This window comes from Oncorhynchus gorbuscha, linkage group LG15, assembly GCF_021184085.1.
Source record: "Oncorhynchus gorbuscha isolate QuinsamMale2020 ecotype Even-year linkage group LG15, OgorEven_v1.0, whole genome shotgun sequence".
Lineage (NCBI taxonomy): Eukaryota > Metazoa > Chordata > Actinopteri > Salmoniformes > Salmonidae > Oncorhynchus > Oncorhynchus gorbuscha.
The window spans coordinates 58798125-58819315 of NC_060187.1; the positions used below are offsets into that span (position 1 = coordinate 58798125).

General features: G+C 41.5%; 1 protein-coding gene across 1 annotated transcript in view; it reads left to right on the forward strand.

Annotated features, from left to right (window-relative positions):
- Window positions 1–1685: 1685 nt before the first annotated feature.
- LOC123997592 (protein eva-1 homolog B-like) overlaps window positions 1686–21191 on the forward strand; it is a 72787-nt gene continuing 53281 nt past the window's right edge. The window contains exons 1-2 of the mRNA XM_046301986.1: window positions 1686–1733; window positions 1916–2057. The gene's annotated coding sequence lies outside the window, so the exon portion shown is untranslated. The remainder of the gene's footprint in view (window positions 1734–1915; window positions 2058–21191) is intronic.

The window sequence follows — 21191 nt, forward strand, 5'->3', positions numbered from 1 at the left end:
CATATTAATAGAATTACTAGAATGGACGTCCCCGTTCAAGCGGACATTCTGAGGGTGCAGCCATATTTGTTGTATGACGATCTTTTGTCCCTCCATTCTAGTAATTAATTTGTTATGTTTCACTATGCAGATGCGTTTCTATTGAAGTGTGTGTGTGTGTGTGTGGGTGTGTTTCAGCTGTCGATACTGTTGGGCTGATGCATTCTCTGGCAGGCTCCCGAACAAAAGGCATTACGCTTTGGCTTCGCCATTGTCATGTCCTGATTAAGCTCATAAGGGTTTGGCTTTCATGCCACTCCAACAAAGATGATCTCATTTTGCGGAGTCTTAAAGATGCCACAACTGATCATGTTGAAGTCTATTGTAAACACTTCAGTGTCCAAGGTTGGAAATCAACAGTCAGGTAGTTTAGATTAGAATGATTGACTTAACTGACTACAGGGTCCTATTGATTAGGGCAAACCGTTGAAAACGAAAACAAGCGTTTCTTATTGGACAGATTCAGGTAGTCCCAACCTGTTTCAGGACATTTTCTTCCGTTTACATCCCAGTTTTGATGTGTCCTGTGTGTCACCCACTCATCTCATCGTCAGTGTTTTGATGACTTTCCTCTGAGCATCTACTTTGTGTTGCGGAGGTTCTGGTGCTGCTCGAGGCATCTCTTCTTCGTTCAGGATGTGCATAAGGTTTCCATGTGAGCGGCCAGGGAAAACACTTGGAGAAAAGATTCCTGCCCTTCATTTGTTGTTCAAACAACTATCCCTCTAGTTTCATATTTCTGTCTTTTTTTGTTGCCTCACTCTAGTAAACACAGGAAATAAACCAAGACTGGATTAAGACTCAATAAACCGAAGCATTCATTGTCCACAGGGGAGTTTAGTTGTACAGTCACTGCGGTGACTGAGTGACTGTGCGAATGCGTTTTTATTTGTTTAGTGATTCAGTTTATAGCCACAGAATGACATCTTCCTGTTGATTTAATCAGACCTAGATGGATGGACACAGATCAAGTCATCATTGCTGAAGTTGATACCACTAATGGTGTTCTGAATTCCACATTAAATAGGACCTATAAATCCAGCTGGGTCTCTCATCCAAACCACAAGGGCTTATTTCTGTCCCCACATTAAAGGGGACAGACAAATCCAACGATGGTTACTGACTTTCGACACATTTGTAAAGCTGGTGCCAGCTAAAATGAATACTTTGTGGCATTGGAGTCAGTTATGGGATGTAGAAATGGGGAGTGTCCAATCAAAATGAATGAAGACAACTGCATAGGCCAGTGTTCACCACAAATCACTGCTCTCAGTGAAATACTTGTTCTGCACAAGACAAGTAAACATGACATGTAAAAGTGTTTTTTTTTCATTGCCTGGTTTCCCAAACTCCTTGCTCCGATCACACCACGCTAGTTCCTTCTCCGCAATGAGTCTGGATCTGAGTACCTCCCCACCGATTAGAACGCAAACAGAACATTCTAACTATTCTGATTGATCCATGAAATTAATGGGTTCGGCAAGAGCCAAAAAAATACGTGGGTAAAGCAGCGTTTTGAAAATTCAACAGTTTGGCTTTGATACTCTGATTGGTTAGAGATGATCCAATCGCTGATGACTTTGTTTTGTACAACACCCCTCATTTTGATGTCACCACAAACGACTTCAATGACAGGCTCCGAATGAAGTGCAGAGGAAGAATTCAGTTTGAGTTGTCAGGCAATGGTTTTGAAGGTGAATTCCTAGGATTTTACATGGTCTGTATCCAGAGTGAGTTTGTACCTATTCCACCCCTGATTACAACAGACTGTCTCAATAACTGTGTAATTGACGTAATGTGATACAACAACGTTTTAAATAGGAGAATGTCCAGAGAATATCGAGTGTAATCAATCCAAATTTCCGATCTGTTTTAGCCGCTCATGTCCAATCACAGGCTGATCTTCTCTTCCTGACATGAGTCCAGCATCATCCCCACCACCCACCTGACTGAGACCAGGGTTGTGATTACGGGCACGAAATGAAGGAAAATGGTCCGAAGCGGAGTGATGGGGCAAGGTACTGTTTGAACCTGCTCGTTTTCCGTTGCAGCGTTTTGTTATTGTGTGCCCTCATGAACTCAAGGGATTTTAGAGGCAATTTTTACTAAACCTACACATGGTGTACCTGCAACATAACCACTAAGTCATCATCATCATCTGAAACACATCAGCAACGGCCTCTTCCCATGACAGATAATAGCTTTCAGCTGCTCTCGCTCTCTCTCTTTCCCTTTGTATTTTTCTGTCTGTTTCTCGCTCAATCTTTTGCTCTCTCTCTCTCTCTCGCACTGCAGTGTAGCTATTGCAGCGGCCCTGTATTTGGCCAACTCGGCACTTGTTCTTGTCTGTTTTAGAGTGGGCATTAATGATTCTTTCTCATCCCGTTTTGTGCAGCACAGGCACACAGTGTTCGTGTTTGACATGTTGCAGGGCAATGGGGGATGGATGTCCTTTCCTTTCATATTTCTCTCTGGACTCCACTCTGCTCCACGTGGAGAAATGTACTTATTACATAACTCTCTGGGGTGAGAGATGAGCCAACTGAACTGGGCCCGCTCTAGGAATTAGGATAAACAACATGTTTGATTCTTCAAAGAATGGTGCACCGGAGTCTGGTCACTGTGCTAGAGAGGATTGGAATTTGGGCAATAAAGAGACGTGTTTTATTTAGAGTCCTCTGAAGGGGTGAAGATTTTTCGTAACTCGTGCATTCTACCGGTCACTCCTCTGTACCATAGAGATTCATAGATGTCAATTCACTTGTCGATTTCTGCATACAGCAATGTAAGGTAACTTAATACGTGCCACTTAGTGAGTGCATACGTTTTTAGTATGTCTATGTGATCCCTGTGGGAATTGAACCCTTGACATTGCTAGTGCCACCAACTGAGTCACACAAGACGATCCCATCCATTTAGCATGTGTGGTATGCATGGTTTCTCTTCCTTCTTTGCCTGGGATATCTAAAATGGCGTGTGAGCGTATCTGTCATTGTCAAACTGCCCGCTAACTGTGAACATCTGCCAGGGGGGAGGAGAAAAGGGAACTTTTCAATGGGAGTCCTTGTCCGCGCTGTCAACGCAGGATACCGGCCCACCACAAGCTGAACAAGGAGGTGTGTGTGGCTGTGTGTGCGCACGCTCTGGCTGCCTGCCCGTGTGTGCAAATGCGTGTTTGTGTCCCTGTGCGAACATGCAAGCATGTGTGCACAAAACACGAACAAGAGTATGCATTTTTGAGTTTCTATACATGTATAGGGACACTGTGCAGAACAGTATAGAGTATGTTCATGTGTACATTTGTGGAGTGGTGTTTTGTTGGTGTTTGCACTTTTACCAATAGTATGTCTTAGGACGGGTGAAGTTAATCATACAGGTGTGGGCATGTTAAAGTTTACCTGCAGTTCAGAAATGTATTTAACTGCATAGGTTATTGCTAGATGTTCGCTGATGAAGTTGCTGCTTGGCGTCACCCAGCAAGAGAGTTTGTCACAGTAACTTTGGACCGTTGCTGCAACAGACATTTTTCAAAGGAACCTTTTTAATATCCACAACTGTACTACATAACGTTGGTGTCTTGTCTCACTTTTTCTCCTCCTACCATACTGGGGTTGGGTTTATTGGGGCACACCGTAGCAAAACGCTACGCAACGGGAAACGATAAGTGTTTCTTATTAGACAAGTTCAGGTAGTGCCCTCCCTGTTTGGGTCTGTTTTATCCCATTTGGTGCCGACTGAATATGACCCAGTTTTCTGTTTCACTTCAGGAATGTCTATCCTTGCCCTTACAGGAAGCCAGTGCGACTGTTCCCAACTGTAATGTAATGTATGAAGCCTCACAAATGCAAGCACCATTCAAATCTACTTTTCTTATTACAAACACACGTTCATGGATAGTTACATGTACCCACTCGCATGTTTAACCCTGTGCTGATTTCAAACTGAGGCACATTTTGTGATGACTTGCAATATGATTCGGTTGAAAATAACTTTGCTTGAGTTTTCTTTTGGTGTGAGACACCCAATCCGATAGAAAGTGAACTAAATTAATCGAGTCTCACAAGTGTTTTGAACAAATGGGCCGTTGATGTTTTCCAAATACCAAATGTTGAAATAGGATGGTATCACATCCACAACTTTCTGTCGGTTTGAAAATAAATAAAAAAAATTGGTGCCAAAAAAGACTCTAGCGGTCTCGCTGGATGATAGACCCGAGTGCAGCCCAACTTAATGGATATAGACACACACACATACTTCCACACGGTCACATACACACACACACGCGCCTCACCTATCCCACAGAGGTCGAGCTACAACCAAATGTGGGGAATGTCTTGGGAAGGCTTCAGAAAAGGCCTCAGAACACTCCGTGATTACGACTCTAACAGCTGGCCCCATTCACACCGTCAGCACACACACACACACACACGCACTGCTCCCACTTTGGTTCCAGCCAGGAGCATTGGGAATGCTGCGGGAAAGAAACTCTGCTGTCTTTCTTTCCACACTTTCCCTTCCTAATGATGTGTAGAAGCATACTCCCTCAACCTCTCACGTCTTGCTCACAAATGAGATGACACGGACAATTCAATTACTGTACATTCACCTCGTTCGCCAGTGAAATATGTGATGTTTTCATGATGTTGCCGAGCTTCAACATTTTGAATGACGACGTCAATGGTTGCCTACGCTTGGTCCAGCCTTGTTTTGGTGATGGCTGTACATTGCTTGACGTGAATGGTACTGGGCTTGTTCAACAGACAGCCTGAAACAATTGACTGCTAAAACAGATTAACACCTTTTATTTAGTTATTTTATGCAAGTGCTCTCTTTGTCTTGGGGCTCGTACTTTTCACTTTCATACTCTGTCATAGAACAGCTCTATTCACATGAACCTAATTTACAGGCACCAAATTTAAGGAAAGCTGATATGGGTCTGTTGAATAGATTGAGCACTTCGAGGTGCGTGCGGCTCACACAGTAGCTTAGCCTACCGTGTTACCTTCTCACCTTGGGTGACTGTAAGAAACAAAAGGGGAATGGCGACCCATATCACAAGTGATTTACTTTTAAGTATATACGTTGCTTTATTACTTTCACTGGGATGAACATATATCATTAGCAGCAGAAAACTGAAGGTGCATGGATTTTCCAACCGTGCTGTTGAGGCTTTCCAGGGCTATGGATGATGGAGTCAGTACAAACATAACCAGGGGTGGAATTGGAAGGACAGAGTTATACGACATATAAAAAGTGTTTTTCTTGGGATGTTGCATTGGGAGTTTCGTGGAGTGATTCCAACCCCCCCCCCCCTAATTCCACTCCTGCTCTTAAACCAGCCTCCTTTTCTTCCCCTCTGTCTAGTGGTGGGAAATAGCCCTTGTACTTCCTCTGTCTCAATCTGCCCCTTCAAAAGGAGGCTTTGGTGTGGGTGGGAGGTGGTAGGAGCACATCTCTCTGTAACATGCAGTAAATAGTCTCTAATTAAAGCCCCCAAACTTCAGAGCCCAGCTTAATCTGTTAAAGCCCATCGCTCCAGCTCTCATCAAAGAACAGGATGAGCTTGGCACAGGACTGTGTACGTGAGTTAGTGTTTGGGGCCAGCTGGCTGCGTATGTGTATGGTTTTGGGAGGTACATTTTACTGCAACTCAGTTGGCTTACATAATGTGACTATTAATAAGTTACATATTTACCATACATCAACCTACAGTGGTTCCTCCTTTGAAAGTTGCAATCTCATGCCGTGGGACTTAGAGGTCATTTGTGGTTTAGTACAGTACCCTGCGTCACCACTTCATTGCTCCAGACCAGCACAAGGGGGGAGTTGGAGCACTGATTATGCTTTTGAGTCCTACTGTGTCTCTAACTGACAATGAATGGGCGATATAAACCTAAATAGAAACTGATAATTCTACACGACTTCAGTATTACTTACTAAAACTGTTGTTACACTAAGGTTTTTCTTATTTTATTTTATGATTATTTTGCTCTTACTGTAGTACTGTAGGCCTCTCCCGACCAGTGTTGTACAGTGCCTGAGTGGTGCAATGGTCTGAGACACCACCAGCTGTTCCTACAGATCCTGGTTCAATACCCGTGCTGGCCTCGACTGGGAGAGACATGAGATGACTGTAGGTTTTTGATATTTCTCCCTCTAAAAACATAAATCATTCTAAATAACAAACTGGCTTTATTTACAAATGAGTAACGATGTCTTACCCCATGTTCAATAATGGCCTTTTTCTCGCTCATTTTACATCATTTGAAAACGAAATCTCCAAAATATTCCAAGGGGATTGCACTAATAATGGAGTTGACTCGGGAAACGTTCCCGCTTTTCTTAGTGCCAGTCTGCACTTTGAAACTAAAACAATGTAACTAATAATGGCATCTTTATGCTTTCACTAAAAAAAAAATGATACAAATTCTCTTTCAAAATGCCAATGTTTATTTAGTTATGGATCTATAAATAATTACTATGGGAATAAATATCACTGAATTACAGAAAAATTCTCTATTTAATTATTGGCGGAGAGTCACGTCATATTTTTCGATATACTATAGGCCTACCGTAGTCAACATGAGTCTCTCTAGTGTTGAGTAATGTGGTGTAGGTCATATTTATTTAAAGAGCATATTGAAGTTAGAAGCAATAGCCTACAACTATTTTAGCACCGTTTTGCCCTGCTCTGAAACAAGCATGAGGACTGGTCTTGATAAATCAATGAGATTTTTTATTTTTATTTAATCTCCGTTTGGGTATTGGTTAGACTAGAATAAAAAAAATAGGTTGTAGAAATACTATGCCTCTTAGTGTAACCTTTATTTAACTAGGCAAGTCAGTTAAGAGCAAATTCTTATTTTCAAGGACAGCCTACTCCTTACACCCATCAGGGAATTGAACCCTGGTCTCCCGCGTGCCCGCATTCTCTAGTACAGCCATTATTGAGGGTACTTGAGGTCACCGAGAATGTCTGGACATGGCCTGCTCTCCCTTATGTAAACTTTACATGGCCTGCTCTCCCTCTACACTTTCCCATGTTTACTGCAGTATGTATTGTAGGCTATGTTTACTTGTCAGACTGCACAGTAGCCTAATAAACAAATGCAGGTGGCATATCTCTTCAAAATGCTTTAAATGCTTTATTATCCAAATATAAAAGCATATACTGTACACTACTGCATTTCTTAATCAGCATCTTTATGCTTTCGTTTATAAAATAATGATAAAAATACTCTTTCAAAATGCAGATGTTGATTTAGTTATGGATCCATAATGAATTACTATGGGAATAATTATCACTGAATTACAAAAGATATTGGAACAAAGTTGTCTAATGAAGGCAAACAAATTGTTGCTTACTGGAAAGTACTCTTTCAAACACAGATCACATTGTACAGCATCATCATGGCTATTAGCAGGGCTATATTTTGGCCTTTATAAATTATTATTTTAGCCTTTATTCAGATTACAATCGCTCACTGTCGTTTAAAGAAAATTAAATTAAAATACGTTATGCAGTGTATAGCCTTCCCGCTGTGGATGTCTATTTCAGCACCGTTTCGTGCTGCTCTCAGACAAGCATGGAGAAACTCAAATGTTCAATGATATTCTTAAGATTACAGTTGAAGTCGGAAGTTTACATACACCTTAGCCCAATACATTTAAACTCAGTTTTTCACAATTCCTGACATTTAATCCTAGGTAGAAGTCCCTGTCTTGTGTCAGTTAGGATCACTACTTCATTTTAACAATGTGAAATGTCAGAATAGGAGTAGAGTGATTTATTTCAGCTTTTATTTCTTTCATTACGTTCCCAGTGGGTCAAAAGTTTACATACTCAATTACTATTTGGTAGCAATTGCCTTTAAATTGTTTAATTTGGATCAAATGTTTCGGGTAGCCTTCCACAAGCTTTCCACAATAAGTTGGGTGAATTTTGGCCCATTCCTCCTGACAGAGCTGGTATAACTGAGTCAGGTTTGTAGGCCTCCTTGCTCACACACGCTTTTTCAGTTCTGCCCACACATTTTCTATAGGACACTCCAATACCATGACTTTGTTGTCCTTGAGCCATTTTGCCACAACTTTGGAAGTATGCCTGGGGTCATTGTCCATTTGGAAGACCCATTTGCGACCAAGCTTTAACTTCCTGACTGATGTTTTGAGATGTTGCCTAAATTATGTGGATATATTGTCCTTCTTCATGTTGCCATCTATATTGTGAAGTGCACCAGTCCCTCCTGCAGCAAAGCACCCCCACAACATGATGCTGCCACCCCGTGCATAACGGTTGTGATGCTGTTCTTCGGCTTGCAAGCCTCACCCTTTTTCCTCCAAACATAACGATGGTCATTATGGCTAAACAATTATATTTTTGTTTAATCAGACTAGAGGACATTTCTACCAAAATTACCATCGTTGTCCCTATGTGCAGTTGCAAACCGTAGTCTGGCTTTTTTATGGCGGTTTTGTAGCAGCGGCTTCTTCCTTGCTGAGCGTCCTTTCAGGTTGTGTCGATATAGGACTTGTTTTACTGTGGATATAGATACTTTTGTACCTGTTTCCTCCAGCATCTTCACAAGGTCGTTTGCTGTTGTTCTGGGATTGATTTGCACTTTTTGCACCAAAGTACGTTCATTTCTGGGAGACAGGAATGCGTCTCCTTCCTGACCGGTATGACGGCTGCGTGGTCTCATGGTATTCATACTTGAGTACTATTGTTTGTACAGATGGACATGGTACCTTCAGGTGTTTGGAAATTTCTCCCAAGGAAGAACCAGGTTTACACTTTTGTTTCTGAGGTCTTGGCTGATTTCTTTTGATTTTCCCATGATGTCAAGCAAAGAGGCACTGGGTTTGAAGGTAGGCCTTGAAATACATCCACAGGTACACCTCCAATTGACTCAAATGATGTTAATTAGCCTATCAGAAGCTTCTAAAGCCATGACATTTTCTGGAATTATCCATGCTGTTTAAAGGCACAGTCAGCTTAGTGCATGTAAACTTCTGACCCACTGGAATTGTGATAAGTGATATAATCTGTCTGTAACCAAATGTTGGAAAAATGACTTGTCAAGCACAAAGTAGATGTCCTAACCTTCTTGCCAAAACTATAGTTTGTTAACAAGAAATTTGTGGAGTGGTTTAAAAACGAGTTTTAATAACTCCAACCTAAGTGTATGTAAACTTCCGATTTCAACCTTATGTATTTACTGAATATAAGCAAGTGATGTCCGCTAAATAATCAAGTTAGGTTTCTCCAGAAATAAATCATTCTAATAACAAACTTACATTATTTACAAATTAGGGCGAAAGTCTCACCCCATGTTCAAGAATTGCCTTTTTCTCACTCACTCCAGGTTAAATGAAAACTAAATCTCCAAAATATGTTACTTTTTAAACAAAGCATTATTGTTTTTTTCATTTATTTATTTTGAGAACCAGGGCGGTGAGGGAAGAACAACCAATGGAGCTCTGTGACTGGAATAACTACTATCCAGACAGTGTTGTGGGGGTCACCTGGTGCAGTATATGGTCTGTTATGAGGTCAAGCCGTCACTGTCAATCATTTTAAAGATTTGGCTGAGGAGAAGGGGCTCGGTCTGGGCGAAATCATTACAACCCAGCTACCACAGTGGATCTGGGCCCATTCTGGCTGAGAGTCAGACTCGGCCAAAGTCATGTGGCCCGAGGCTGGGCTGCCTTCGGCAGTATTACTTATGGCTAGGATGTGGGGATTGAGCTTGGGCCGATTCCGGTGAGCATTTCTGGCCCAAATATATTACTTGGGGCTCGGGCCGATTGAGGCTACTCTCTGGCAGATGATTACACAGGCTGCTTTATATCATTCATATTTCATTATTTGTTTTTCCATATTTTGTCATTGTTTCTGTGATTAAAAAATACAATTAACATTTAATTTAAATTATTTAAGAGTGGTGTGTAGTATTGTTGTATTTTGATACTTTGCAAGGCAATTGATAAGCATTAAAAACGTTGTGGATGGAGCCTCCTGAGTGGTGCAGCGGTCTAAGACACTGCATCGTAGTGCAAACTGTGTTGCTACAGATGCTGGTTTGAGACACATGCCGGCCGCGACCGGGAGACCGCCCAGGATGTCCTTGTCTCATCGCGCTGTAGCGACTCCTGTGGCGAGCCAGGCGCATGCATGCTGATATGGTCACCAGGTGTACAGTGTTTCCTCTGACACAAAATGTTTTCTTTGTGGATGGGTAGAATTTGTATGTATAACATGTATAGTAGTAATATTTAAAATGACTTATTTCGGCTAATTTTGTCTACATTTATTTACATTTGCATGTGGCCGCTTCTGGGGAGATTCTGGTAAGATGCCGGCAAAGTCTGAAGAATTCCGGTAGACGGAAACGGCCCGATGTACTTCGGCCGATTCTGGGCAGTCATTCATTTTGATTCCGGGCCGAGTCCAACACCCGATTCCGGGTCGATTCAATCAGCTCATGCCCCCCGGAAGAGGGGCGTTTCTGGGCCGATTACTCATTGCTAGCTGGGATGCCTCCTCAAGTGTCATCACCTCTCTAGCCAAAGTAAAGAAGTGTGTTTATGGGTTCATTCCAGGCGTGTGTAAAGGATGGTGTCTCTGTAGTGTAAAATATGTGCTGTCTTACTTTGCTGAACTGAACGGCACGATACCATTTATATTCTATATATCATAGCTTTCCACATAACCTAGGGTCTAACTATGGAAACATATATGAAATCTTTCAAATACAATCCCAAATAGTTTTCATTTAGATAATTAATTTGTAAATGTTCAGTCTATATCCAATGAGGAGTTGCAAAGTGATCCAACTTCCTGATAGCAGTATATCACAGTACATGGGTGGTGTGCCACCAACCTTTGTCAGATTTGGAAAATAAAAACCTTGGAGTTTGATTTAGACATTCTAAGAGCAGTAGAGTTTTATTTTACATTTTTTTTTTTTTTTTTAGGCTGTCGCTTTTGAATTCCTGACAGTCTATAATTTGTTTGCGTTTGAAAGACGTGGTGGAAAGGTCATAACTTTATACTTTCTCTGGGTGGTGACGCAGTCTCAGACTGTTCCATGTTAAGAAACACTGAAATAACAAGGGGAAATTAACGGTTTCTGTCGAAAGCCCAGAATATTACGCCAATAACATATCTCCCTGCGTTAATTGAATTCCGCTACCAAAGAGGGTATTTCAGCTTCAGCAAACATGAAACCCGATGGGTTTTTTCTCTGTTTGATTTGAATGTGATTGAACTGAATTAAAACCCGAATCTGACATTTGCTCAACCAAAGAATGGTGTAAGCCGAGCCATGTACGCAAAACGATTAGTTAACACATTCCCTGAAGAAATGCAAGTACAGGGCTCAGGACAGACTGAAGTTCTGCACATGAAAGAAACTCAAACCTAGGATTTGAGGCGCTTCACGTCTCTCCAAACGGTAATAAAATAAGCCTGTACGCCTGGGCAGTATATCTATCTTCTGTCTGTGGAAATGCTTTGGATATCTTGGCACTGGGGCGAGATTGTATTTTGTGCTGTGGTGCTTTTGTTGAAAAATGAGAACCCCATTGTAAAATGGAGCTTTAAAGCCAGAGCAGGGTGCATCTGTTATTTATTAGGCTCCTCCACCAATCACCCTCCATCATCCACACGGTCACCTCTGTCCTCCATCACTGAGGTGTTTGTGTGTGTGTGTGTGTGTGTGTGTGTGTGTGTGTGTGTGTGTGTGTGTGTGTATGTGTGCTCATTACGTGAAGTTACGTAGACACCCTCATTCAAAACACCTGGTCCATCCACACCAGCTGATAAACATTGCAGCACAGTAGGCCTGCACACAATGGACGACGTGGAAGGCTCTGCAGGAGAGAGAGGGGAGGAGAACGAGGCACTGTGGTTTACTGCAAGACCTTCAATTCTCTATCAGGTACATACAAGAGGGTGGAGCATACCTGTGAATGGACTGTGTGTGTGCCGGTCTTCATGTGGGGTTCTTCGTAGGTGTGTGTGTGTGTGTCTTCATATGTGTTTCTTCGTAGGTCTGTGTGTGTGTCTTCATACGCCTGTGTGTGTGTGTGTGTGTCTTCATACGCCTGTGTGTGTGTGTGCGTTCATGCACATCCATCCCTGATGATTTTCAGGTTGTTTACAGTGGACCCTGCCAGAGCAGGTGTCAGCTGTGTTTATGCTCTGGCATAAAACTCAGGCAAACCCACCTGGGGAGGAAAGACTTGAAGCTTTACTTATTGCCCCAACAAACAAGCTTTGTTTCCAGGGAGTTATTTGTGAGGCCATTTTGTTTTTGTCTGTGTCCTGGAGTGAACTCACCATGTCCACATTTCCAGGCTACGTGTCTGACCTTACATACTTTTTATTTTTGGTTAGAGATAGAACAACAATGATTTCAATGTGACAAACCCTTTGAGACACAGTGATACTGTTTTGAATGGTTTGAAAACTGAGAACTGAGAGTTTTGTCTGACAACTTCTAAATATGGATGCTGTAGAACTCATTTCCACAGAACATATTGGGGGTTTGTCTGAAAATCTCATTTGTTTCAATTCTAGGCCAGATAATTTTAGGATTGAGCAAAGCTTAGTTTAAATTAAGGAGACACGGGACCGACAGTCCCAGACTATCGGGAATGACTGCCAGATCTGACCTGGCAACTGGAGGGCTGCTAGGCTTAGATCCTGACATTGTTTTCCTGAAAAAATATATAAATAATAATGTAATAAAACTATTTTTGTGGGTGCAGTCTCAATTGACTGTTGAGAATGAGAATAGTAGAATACACAAGGTGCAATTTCAAAATGTGGATGTGCATCAGCAGTTTCTCTTGTTATTGTCAGTCACTGACAAGTTTTAATATTTAAAAAAATCTGCACATTTTCCCACCAGAGATGTTTCCATCTAATTGACTTGTTGAGGATAAAAGGATGTGCATGATGACATTATGCACATAATGACTTTTGCAGGTTAAATTCCCATTTACCCAATAAAAAATACAATTCAAATGGGTTTCCATTGCATTTTCAACTCTGCTAATGGTTTTGTCAACAAATATTTTTTGTTATATTTTTGGTCTTGGTACATGCACTCTAGCGAACAGCTCACAGATACAGTGTGTGTAGGTTTTCCTACATGATGAGATTATATTTTATTTGTCAAAAGGAATCCAAGCATTGATCATGTCACCAGAATAAGAATTTAAGATCCTCAGTATTTATTGGAAAGGAGCATCAAGCTCATTAAAGATGCACTTTAATAATTGATTTAATCTGTAGCCTAATATGCTTTCCCGAGTCGTCGTGGGAGGACAACACAACGATTGAATCCAAGTTTACTTCGATACGATGATTATTATATCAATATTTGCTTTAAGGTTTTTTTAAGCCATCATTTCTTGCATAATTAAGTTGACGGCTATCTGAATTTGTAGTTATCCTGGTCGAATTACCGACCAGGGGGACCCCAATGATCTTGTCAGTCACTCGCACTCAGATATCATATTAAAAACTGCAAAAACGTATCTCAACCCTATTATAAAATTTGTAGAAGTGCATGAAATTTGCTATAAAATTGCTAAATCTTCTCTCCGCCCCATGGCAAAATGTATAGAATTGCAGCTAAATTCCTTTAGAACTGCAACAAAGTTTTGCTCAGGGCCCCCAAAAGGCTACAGACGGCTCAACTCTGACTGCATGTGTGGGAATGGATGTGGGTATGCAGACCCGCAAGCCACTGGGCCCCTGATGATTAGTTTAGATTTTGTGGTCCCCACCCTCATAAAAAAATCGACCATTAGCTGGCCAGGGAATGATCCCCATCTTTACTGATCTCAGACATGTGAAATAAAAGCCACTGTGACCAGTGACCTATCTGTAATACTCTGAATTATTTTTTTAATGTTCATAATAATATAATATAATCATGTCATTGAGTGTACAAGCTGTAGGCTGGCCTTTAAATCAAGAATCAAGATTCCATAGACAAATGTAATCCGGGAGTGATGTTTGGTTTGGACTCTGGTTTGCCGCTTAGAGTCACCATACTACGATACATTCTTAACCTCCCAAGCATTAATCCTGGACTAACTCTCAAATCACATCTTGGCATTTCCACCCAATTTTCCATTTATGGTTTAGTCCAACTTAAAGGACCAGTGCAGCCGTTTTTATCTCATTATCAACACATTTCTGGGGAACAATTAAATACCTTACTGTGATTTGTTTTCAATTCAAATTTAAAAAAATTCGTAGCAAAGAGCAATTTCTCAAGGAAGAGTTTTGCTAGGACTGTCTGAGTGGGGAGGGGAAAACTGAGAATTAGTTGTTGTTGGCAGAGCCGTTTGGAACTCTTTCTTGTTGGTCTAATTTACTTAATGGTGATGTCACCATGTAAGGCCGAAACTCCATTCCAGCAAAACAGACTGAAATTTCAGGCTTTTCAAACAGCTCTTACATTAAAATGGCATTATCATAATTTCCACAATTTCACGGTATTATTACATCCTCATTGTGTGGAAATATATATAAAACACAGGAAATCACATTTTTGACTGCACTGGGCCTTTAATGATCTATATCCAATATAAATATCACTATTAGCACCCTCGAGAAATATGGTGTTTAAGTGATGGGGACATATGGACTTGTGCTATCATTAAAAAACGATTCAAAGTCAATAAGTGTTTCCTTTGACCTGCCTTGGATGGCAGATGGAAGGGGTTTGCACTTTCCATGACTGTTCTATTGGTTCCATTGGGTTCCAGGCAAGCTCAATCAAGTCCAGCTAAAGTGTTTGAAATGATTTGAAATAGTATATTAACCCAGGTCTGTTTGAAACTGAGGCACATATGCATCACTAAAGCCAGGCCTGCTTTGTAGATGGTGGCTACAGCTGCACGGGTGGAATGCGTGTGCTGTAACTAGATGTTTATTATATTTCACCCAGTGGAGCAAAAGGATATTTCCATGGATTGTGTGACTGAATGAATGCCATAGGGTTCATTGTACTGTATGCAGAGAGCAGACAAAGCACCCTGGAGGCTCTGCATTCTTTAATAATAAAGAATCAAGGTGTTTCATAGCCCATGCACAGCCCTCTCAAGACTCCATCTCACTTTTGAAATAACTTTAGAAGGATAGAACTATACTGAACAAAAATATAAAGCCAACATGTAACAATTTCAATGATTTCACTGAGTTACAGTTCATAGAAGGAAATCAGTCAATTGAAATGAATTGATTCATTTAGGACCTAGGAGGCCATTAGGCCTACCCACTGGGGAGCCAGGCCCAGCCAATCAGAATAAGTTTTTCCACACAAAAGTGGTTTATTACAGACAGAAATTCTCCTCAGTTTCATCAGCTGTCCGGGTGGCTAATCTCAGACGATCCAGCAGGTGAAGAAGCCGGATGTGGAGGTCCTGGGCTGGTGTGCGGTTACACGTGGTCTGCGGGTGTGAAGCCGGTTGGAAGTATTGCCAAATTCTCTAAAATGACATTTGAGGTGGCTTATGGTAGAGAAGTTAACATTGCATTCTCGTGTAACAGCTCTGGTGGACATTCCTGCAGTCAGCATGCCAGTTGCAAGCTCACTCAAAACTTGAGACATTTGTAGCATTGTGTTGTGTGACAAAACTGCACATTTTAGAGTGGCCTTTTATTGTCCCCAGCACAAGGTGCACCTGTGTAATGGTCATGCTGTTTAATCAGCTTCTTGATATGCCACAACTGTCAGGTGGATGGATTATCTTGGCAAAGGAGAAATGCTCACTAACCAGGATTTAAACAAAATTGTGCACATTTGAGCAAAATAAGTGTGTGTATGGAACATTTCTGGGATCTTTTATTTCTGATCATTAATCATGGGACCATCACTTTACATGTTGGGTTGATATTTTTGGTCAGTATAGATGTGACATGCTAATTGCTCAAATAACAATTTCGTATTTTATCTTAATTTAATTCATTTATTTTCTTGTTCCTTTTTAAAAATGAATTACAATGTATCACTCTATGAAATCATAATATCTTAGGTTATGTGTGTTCACATTTCCATCCACTATTGTAGATTTCATCTGATGCCATAAATGATATGGATTGGCAGTTAAAGTCTGATGTATGTGGACCCTCCACGGCAGTTAGAGGTGCCTATTAACACTACCATGTTTCTAGGCAGAGCTCTCTGGCTTGACCCTAAACATGAAGTCATTGCTGATAAGCAACACACAGCATAGTTAGGGTGAATAACCTATTTGCCAGCATGCGCGTGTGTGTGTCTTCATATGCAGTGGTGTAAAGTACTTAAGTACAAATATTTTAAGTACTAATTAAGTCGTTTTTCGGGGGTATCAGTACTTTACGTTTTGTATTTTTGATTACTTTTACTTCACTACATTCCTAAAGAAGATAATGTAAAAGTACTCTTTGAATGTTTAGCTGGACAGAAAAATGGTCCAATTCACACACTTATCAAGAGAACTTCCATGGTCATCTCTACTGCCTCTGATCTGGCGGACTCACTAAACACAAATGTTTGTTTGTAAATTATGTCTGAGTGTTGGACTGTGCAATCTGTAAAGAAATTTAAAAAGCAAGAAAATAGTGCCTTCTGGTTTGCTTAATATAAGGAATTTGAAATGATTTATACTTTTACGTTTACTTTTGAGAGTATAGCAATTACATTTACATTCAATACTTAAGTATATTAAAAACCAAATACTTTTAGACTTTTACTCAAGTAGTATTTTACTGGGTGACTTTCACTTTTACTTGGGTCATTTTCTATGAAGGCATCTTTAATTTTACTCAAGCATGACAATTGGGTACTTTTTCCACCACCGTCCATACGCATGTGTGTATCTTCATTGGTCTGTGTGCATGTGTCTGTATGTGCGTGTGCTCTCTGTGTGTGTCTTCATACGTCCTGTGTGGAAATTGATTCATGGTGGTGTCTGAGGGTTTTTCAAACTGCTTGGTCTCACTGTAAACACTCTGATACGGCACAAGCCGATTACAAGTGAAGCAGATGGTTGGACTTCTAGGGAGTTGTGTTTTTGCATTCCACTGTCACGAGAGAGCTGAGAAATGCAATGTAAACCAATCCCCCCCCACACACACACACGCACATGCACCCCTACACAGTGCAGAAAATATGGCCTTCACGTACTGTACTCCGAACTGGTACTCAGTTGATGTATTTGGTGTGCACAAGGGAAGCCTATATCTATTTGAGTTATGGAATTATAGTTGTGCATTCCCTGGAGTGGATCAAGGAGATCTATCTCAGTAAAAGTTGGCTGTGTGTACTACTTCTGTTTATGAAGTGATTTGTCGTTGGGCAAAGAATGCTGGATGGTCTGGGCCTGGGGGAAAGTGCCGCACCAGGCTCTATAATGGGTTGAAAAGATGGGTTTCAATTCCCAGGTTTTGGATGAAAGTGCTCAAATTGATATCCACATGCATGGGCTGTGAATAATTCCTCTTAATACCTGATAAGGCCTATACTATCATTGCATGGACCCTCTGAACTCTCTGAATTTCAGCCCTCCCACCGTATGAATACATTCAGTTGGACAACTGACTAGGTATCCCCCTTTCCCTTTATTGGACAGTAATCAGTGGAGGCGTGTCCAGGTAGAGGGGGAAAGGAGATCTCTTGTAAATCTGATGGACAGTAATGAATAGGCAGTGTCTATTCTCAGCAGGAAGAAGAGCCTATTCTAGAGTAGGCGCCATGCTTCGACATGGGCTAACTGTACACAAAGGGATGAGTGGGTGGAGCAGAGGGGATACTGATTAAGTCATTATGGTATGAATGCATCCTTTGAGGTCTATGCATTGATGATAAAGGTTCAAACAAGATGTGGCTATGATGGTGATGTGGACATGGCACTGTCAACCCCAATGTGCTGTCAAAACATTTGAGGAAGCTCGTTGCACTTAATATATTTGAGTACAGTTACTTAAAGTGATTTTGTAGTCTGCCCTACAGAGTCACTGTGACCCTGTAGGGCAGAGGTGTCAAACTCTTTCTGTGGAAGACCTAATTTTTGCAGATTTGTGGATTTTTCTTTCAATTAAGCCCTGGATTTTATTTTCTTAAATTTGTTTTATTTAACCAGGTAGGCTAGTTGAGAACAAGTTCTCATTTACAACTGTGACCTGGCCAAGAAAGCAAAGCAATTCGACACATACAACAACACAGTTACACATGGAATAAACAAACATATAGTAGAAAAGGTCTATATACAACATGTGCAAATGAGGTAGGATAAGAGAAGAAAGCCAATAAATAGGCCATGGTGGCGAAGTAATTACAATATAGCAATTAAACACTGGAATGGTAGATGTGCAGAAGATGAATGTGCAGTAGAGATACTGGGGTGCAAAGGAGCAAGAAAAATAAATAAATACAGTATGGGGATGAGGTAGTTCGGTGGGCCATTTACAGGTGGGCTATGTACAGGTGCAGTGATCTGTGAGCTGCTCTGACCGCTGGTGCTTAAAGCTAGTGAGGGAGATATGAGTCTCCAGCTTCAGTGATTTTTGCAGTTTGTTCCAGTCATTGGCAGCAGAGAACTGGAAGGAAAGGCAGCCAAAGAAAGAATTGGCTTTGGGCGTGACCAGTGAGATATACCTGCTGGAGCGCGTGCTACAAGTGGGTGCTGCTATGGTGACCAGTGAGCTGAGATAAGGCGGTACTTTACCTAGCAGAGACTTGTAGATGACCTGGAGCCAGTGGGTTTGGCGACGAGTAAGAACCGAGGGCCAGCTAACGAGCGTACAGGTCGCAGTGGTGGGTAGTATATGGGGCTTTGGTGACAAAACGGATGGCACTGTGATAGACTGCATTCAATTTGCTGAGTAGAGTGTTGGAGGCTATTTTGTAAATGACATCGCTGAAGTCAAGGATTGGTAGGATGGTAAGTTTTACAGGGGTATGTTTGGCAGCATGAGTGAACGATGCTTTGTTGCGAAATAGGAAGCTGATTCTAGATTTCATGTTGGATTGGGGATGCTTAATGTGAGTCTGGAAGGAGACTATACAGTCTAGCCAGACACCTAGGTATTTGTAGTTGTCCACATATTCTAAGTCAGGACTGTCCAGAGTAGTGATGCTGGATGGGCGGGCAGGTGCGGGCAGCGATCGGTTGAAAAGCATGCATTTAGATTTACTAAGAGCAGTTGGAGGCCACGGAAGGAGAGTTGTATGGCATTGAAGCTCGTCTGGAGGTTAGTTAACACAGTGTCCAAAGATGTGCCAGAGGTATACAGAATGGTGTCGTCTGCGTAGAGATGGATCAGAGAATCACCAGCAGCAAGAGCGACATCAGAAGAGAGTCTGCCCGAGAATTGAACAGTGTGAAACCCCTACATAGAGACTGCCAGAGGTCCGGACAACAGTTCCTCCTATTTGACACACTGAACTCTATCAGAGAAGTAGTTGGTGAACCAGGCAAGGCATTCATTTGAGAAACCAAGGCTGTTGAGTCTGACGATAAGAATGAGGTGATTGACAGAGTCGAAAGTCTTGGCCAGGTCGATGAATACGGCAGCACAGTAATGTCTCTTTCGAAGACCTTAAAGGCAAGTTAGGATATATATAGGTCTGTAGCAGTTTGGACCTAGAGTGTCTCCCTCATCGAAGAGGGGAATGACCGCGGCAGCTTTCCAATCTTTGGAAATCTCAGACGATACGACAGAGAGATTGAACAGGCTAGTAATAGGGGTTGCAACAATTTTGGCAGATAATTTTAGAAAGAGAGGGTCCAGATTGTCTAGCCCGGCTGATTTGTAGGGATCCAGATTTTGCTGCTCTTTCAGAACATCAGCTATCTGGATTTGGGTGAAGGAGAAACGGGGAGGCTTGGGCGGGTTACTGTGGGGGGTGCAGGGCTGTTGACCGGGGTAGGGGTAGCCAAGTGGAAAGCATGGCCAGCTGTAGAAAAATGCTTATTGATAGTATTATTATATTATAGTAGATAATTAGGTGTGGGGAGTTGCTTACTAATTATTGTCCTTAATCCATCAATCAAGGACATGGAAGGAGCGGAAACCCACAGACACTCGTCCCTCTTTGGAATGAGTTTGAAACCTGTGCTGTAGCGGAGCCAAATTTGAGTTATCAGCTTGAAAAGCCTCTCCTCCAATATCATTTATTTTTCGAGTGAATTGTAGAGTTGCCACCCATGACTGAATTTGTTAGTGGCCTTCACCATGTGAGTTCCAAAGTGAATATTATCATTATAATTAAACTTGTTATGTCAGTACATTACATATTGTATCTCATAAGGACTTATTTTGAGGCATATCTTTATCCTAATACAGTGGCCACATCAGGCCTGCAAGTAGGGTTGCATAATTCCAGTAATTTTCCCAAAATTCCCAGGTGTAAAAAAAAAAAATCCTGGTTGGAGGATTTCCAGGAATCTTTCAACTGGGATTTCGGGAAACCCTGGGAAATTTACCAGAATTTTGCAAGTTACCTTAAGCTGCCTTGCAAGGTGATGTGTAATTCCTATTGGAATCCAGCCAGAGTTAGGATAACCAACAGGTGGAATTTTTATTCACCTGGAAACTACATTTTTATTGACTAACAGGATTAGGAACAGTGTGAGTGACTATAGACAATGGGCCTGATTGGAAAGCTCAGAGCTTCTGCTCTTGTCTGTCCGTAAAAACAAATGGATGAGTGGAACAAGCAAGGTAGGCCAGGAGCAAGGAAGGAGGGTTTGGTCAATCAAGGCAAGGAATATGTAGAAGGCTAGCTGCATTGGGTGCAGATGACTGAACTGCTCACTTTGGTGTCTGTGTCGGCAGGTATACAGATGAGGAGGCATACAAAGGCATGTCAATTGGTATTAGTATGTGATGCAGATCACACGCACCATCCTCCTCCGTTACTTCTTCAATGACAATCCCATAGGCCTCTACATTATGGACAAGGTACTGTTTCTGTATGATAACCATGATCAAAACAGTTATTTTTAATTCACATTTACCACAAAAATCAAGGAATGGAAACTGTTGTGTGCATGTTTTGTTAAACGTCTGTATAATAACTGTTCTTTGGATTCCCTCCTAACATCTGTGATGAATATAACAGGAAACCTGTTTGATCACCATG